This window comes from Cebus imitator, unplaced genomic scaffold (genome assembly GCF_001604975.1).
Source record: "Cebus imitator isolate Cc_AM_T3 unplaced genomic scaffold, Cebus_imitator-1.0 Scaffold216, whole genome shotgun sequence".
NCBI lineage: Eukaryota > Metazoa > Chordata > Mammalia > Primates > Cebidae > Cebus > Cebus imitator.
Genome location: NW_016107531.1, coordinates 507,988 through 512,829, shown reverse-complemented (window position 1 = coordinate 512,829; position 4,842 = coordinate 507,988).

Below are 4,842 nucleotides of genomic sequence, written 5' to 3'. Positions count from 1 at the left end.
CTTTTTTTTTTTTTTGAGACAAGGTCTTGCTCTGTCATCCAGGCTGGAGCACAGTGGCACCATCACAGCTCACTGCAGCCTTGCCCTCCCCAGCTCAATGGATCTGCCTACCTCACCCTCCTAAGCAGCTGGGACTACAGGCCCATACCACCATGACCAGTATTTTTTTTTTTTTAAGACAAGGGTCTCACTGTGTTGCCCAGGCTGGTCTTGAACTCATAGACTCTAGTGATTCTTATGCCATGGCCTCCAAAAGTACTGAGATTATAGGCGTGAGCCACCACACCCAGCCAAAACTTTATTTATAATAGCTGTCTGGAAAATAATCAACTTTAGGGGACTAGCTAAATAAGTCATGGTGTCACCTCTTAAGGAACAGTGCACAGCCATCAGCAATTATGTTTTCAAAGAATAAACACCCACAATATGAAGTGGAGTGAGCTCACCAGTGTATAAGATGCATGCACATTACGATCCCAGATGAGTAGTGGGCTGGTGTTTTTGTTCTGTTTTGTTTTGTTTTTGAGACAGAGTTTTGCTTTGTCACCCAGGCTGGAGTGCAGTGGTGTGATCTCAGCTCACTGCAGCCCCTGCCTCCTGGGTTTAAGCGATTCTCCTGCCTCAGCCTCCCGAGTAGCTGGGACTACAGGTGTGCACCACCACACCTGGCTAATTTTTGTATTTTTAGTAGAGATGGGGTTTCACCATGTTGACCAGGCTGGTCTCAAACTCCTGACCTCAAGTGATCTACCCACCTCAGCCTCCCAAAGTGCTGGGATTACATGTGTGAGCCACCACACCAGGCCTTTCAGACCTATTCTGCTCCAGGACTCTATCTTTCCCTTCTCATGATGATGCCACATACTGTGATTATTATAGCTTTAGAATATGTTTTACTGCACACAGGCACAATGGCTTATGCCTGTAATCCCAGCACTTTGGAAGGCCAAGGCGGGTGGATCATGAGGTCAGGAGTTCAAGACCAGTCTGGCCAGCAAGGTGAAACCCCATCTCTACTAAAAATACAAAAGATTAGCCGAGATTGGTGGCTCACACCTGTAATCCCAGCTACTCGGAGGGCTGAGGCAAAAGAAGCCCTTGAACCCAGGAGGCGGAGGTTGTGGTGAGTGGAGATTGCACCATTGCACTCCAGCCTGGGCGACAAGCAAGACTCCGTCTCAAAAAAAAAAAAAAAAAAAAAAAGGTAATATGTTTTACTGCCAGTGCAAGCCCCTGACATTGTTATTCTTAAATTTTGCCAATTCCCAATTATATATATTTTTCAGATATTTTGTAGAATTTTGTCAAACCTTCCCCAGTCTCTGAAATCCCATCAGAATTTTGTGGGTTTTTTTTTGGTTCTTGAGGCAGAGTCTTGCTCTGTCACCAAGGCTGGAATGTAGTGGTGTGATCTCGGCTCACTGCAACCTCTGCCTCTCAAGTCTGAATGATTCTTGTGTCTCAGCCTCCCAAGTAGCTGGGATTACATCCGTGTGCCACCACATCCAGCTAATTTTTTGTATTTTTATTAGAGATGGGGTTTCACCATGTTGGCCAGGCTGGTATCAGACTCCTGACCTCAGGTGAGCCACCCACCTCAGCCTCCCAAAGTGCTGGGATTACAGGTGTGAGCCACTGAACCTGGACCTCATCAGAATTTTGATAGATGTTGCACTAAATGTGTTTAAGTTGGAGAAGAACTAACATCTTTACCCCAAGTTTTTCAGTTTAAGAAGGAAGTAAATGGGCCAGGTGTAGTGACTCACACCTATAATCCCAGTAGCTTGAGACGCCAAGGTGGGAGGATTTCTTGAGCCCAGGAATTTCAGACCAGGCAGGGCAATATAGGGAGATCCCCATCTCTACAAATAACTAAAAAATTAGCTGGGCATGGTGGTGCATGCCTGTAGGCTCAGCTACCTGGGAGGTTGAGGTGGGAGGATCACTTGAGCCAAATAGATCTAGGCTGCAGTGAGCCATGATCATGCCACTGCACTCCAGCCTTGGCAACAGTGTGAGAACCTGTCTCAAAAAGAAAAGAAAGAAAGAGAAAAGAATGAGGTGAGTGTTGCTATTTATTCAAGCTTTGCACTAAGTTACAGTTTCACAGGCCTCTTCACCTAGTACTTGCACTGTTTCTATTGTGGCTAGTATTGCTGTTTTCCCAGTACACTTTCTAACTGGCTGTTGACTATAGCTTCCTTATCTTGTAACCTGCCACCTCCCCACCTTGCACTATTCCTGTCCTCAGCAATGTCATGTGCCCTTGATGGCAGAGAGCATCTGCCAGGTTGTCCTCATGTCCTTGGGACCCAGCTCAGAACCCTGCACATCACAGGTTTGTGTGGTAAAGACTGATTGAATGAATGAATGAATGAATTGCTTCAGGATGCAGTTTCTCTCTCTGTCCTGGGGTTAGTGTTCATCATGTAAGCCCTTCCTGCCTTTGACAGCTGTGTTCATCACCCTACAGAAGCAAGTTCCAGTGAGGCGCCCAGCATAGGCCATAAAGTGGGCCCCACCACCAGACGCCCAGCTCAGGATCCCTGGGAACAGGCTGCATTCGGCAACAGCGCCAAGTCAGACAAGAGGCAGAGAAATATATAAGACCATATGCTGGCCGGGCACGGTGGTTCAAGCCTGTAATCCCAGCACTGTGGGAGGCCGAGGCGGGTGGATCATGAGGTCAAGAGATCGAGACCATCCTGGTCAACATGGTGAAACCCCGTCTCTACTAAAAATACAAAAAAAAAATTAGCTGGGCATGGTGGCGTGTGCCTGTAATCCCAGCGACTCAGGAGGCTGGGGCAGGAGAATTGCCTGAACCCGGGAGGCGGAGGTTGCGGTGAGCCGAGATCGCGCCATTACACTCCAGCCTGGGTAACAAGAGCGAAACTCCGTCTCAAAAAAAAAAACAAAAAAAAAAAACCTTATGCTTATCACGTGGCCTCCCCCGTGGCTGTCGCCCACCAGTGCCTTTCCCTAAAAATAAATGGAGTGTGAAAGGCAGAGGACAGAGGCAAGAAATAGCCAACAGGCACACTTTGTTACTAGCCCTACCTTCCGGGGGACCCAGGGCAGGCCCTGACTTAGGGCTCTAGTTTGACCATCTCTGCCAGACAGGACTGACTTGTGGGTAACAGACTCTCCCTGCTTCCCACATCCAGCCATACCCTCTGCTAATTTCACAACACCGAAGTTTCTTTGGATAGTGCAATGGTGATGATGATTATAATGACACTATTTGTAGCTCTCATTATTCACAGTTCCAGGCACCACTGGATGCTTTACCTAAATTATTGTTACATCACTGAAACTTCACACAATCCTATGAGTTAGGGGTTATTATAATCCCCCTTTTACAGATGAAGAAACTGAGGCTTTGGGAGGTGAAATGACTTGCCCAAGGTCATTAGGTTAGAAAGTGGCAGAGGTGGGATTTGAACACCAGACAGTCTGGCTTCAGACCTAACCATGGCATGATCAGCACACATGGGCACCTGGCCTGTTCCAGGCTCATGGGGGCTCTTCAGCAGAAGATAAGGTGGTACAGGCACAGATGCGTGGACTGCCAGAGCCCCAAAGCCCATAGGAAATATTGGTGCCCAGCCCACAAACATGGAGAGAAGGCCCAGGCTGACCAGCTGCTTCCTTAGCGGCGACCCTGCCTTAGGCTGGGCCAGGTGCCCTTGTTCCATGCACCTGGTCTGCTTCCCTCATCTGTCCCTCCCCTGTGACTTCCATTCCAGCAGGACGATCCCTGCATCTTGTTAACCTCTTCATCCCCCTGTGTCTTACTGAGGTCTGGCACAAAGTAGCCACTGATCCATACCTGTGGAAAAATGAATGAATGAATGACTCCAAAGAGCCAGAACCTGAGCAGACTTAGGGACTAAATATAATGACTTGATCCCGGAGCTGTGTAATAAGGCCACTGTTCAGTTCAACTGGCATTTATTGAGCACCTACTATGTATGTATATAACACAAGCACTCTCAGAAAGGGCTCATGTTTTACTTTATGTGCACTAAAAATATGTATTCGCAACACAGCCTCCCTGGGAGAAAACCATCACTTACCAGAGCTGGCATAGTGTAGGATATAAATATGGAAGCTCTGAGTCACACTGACGTCTGTCCACACCTTGACTCCATCACTTCTTAGCTATGTGACCTTAGACATATTCTTCACTAACCACTCTGTGCCTCAGTTTCCTCATCTGTCAAAGGAGACTAATAAAACTTCTTTCTCAAGGTTGGGAGACAGTACAGGTGAATCCCTCAGCACAGTAAACAGGCTGGGAGGAAATGCCCAGTGAACACTCCTATTGTTAATAATCTACCCAGGACCAGTCTCGGTGACTCACACCTGTAATCCCAGCACACTGGGAGGCTGAGGTGGGTGGATCATTTGAGGACAGGAGTTCGAAACCAGCCTGGCTAACATGGTAAAACCCTGTCTCTACTAAAAATACAAAAATTAGCCAGGCGTGGTGGTGGGCACTTATAATCCCAGCTACTTAGGAGGCTGAGGCTGGAGAATTGCTTGAGCCCGGGAGGCAGAGGTTGCAGTGAGCAAAGATCATACCACTGCACTACAGCCTGGAGCTGGAGCAAGATTCTGTCTCCAAATATATATACACAGACACACACACACACACACACACACACACACACACCTAGCCCAGTTGGTGATCAAAACTTTGGAAGCCCAGCCATGTCTGGTGGCTCATACCTACAGTGCCAGCACTTTGGGAGGCCAAAACAATAGGATTACTTGAAGCCTGGAGTTCAAGACCAACGTGGGTGACAAAGCAAGATCCTGTCTCTACAAAAAAGACAA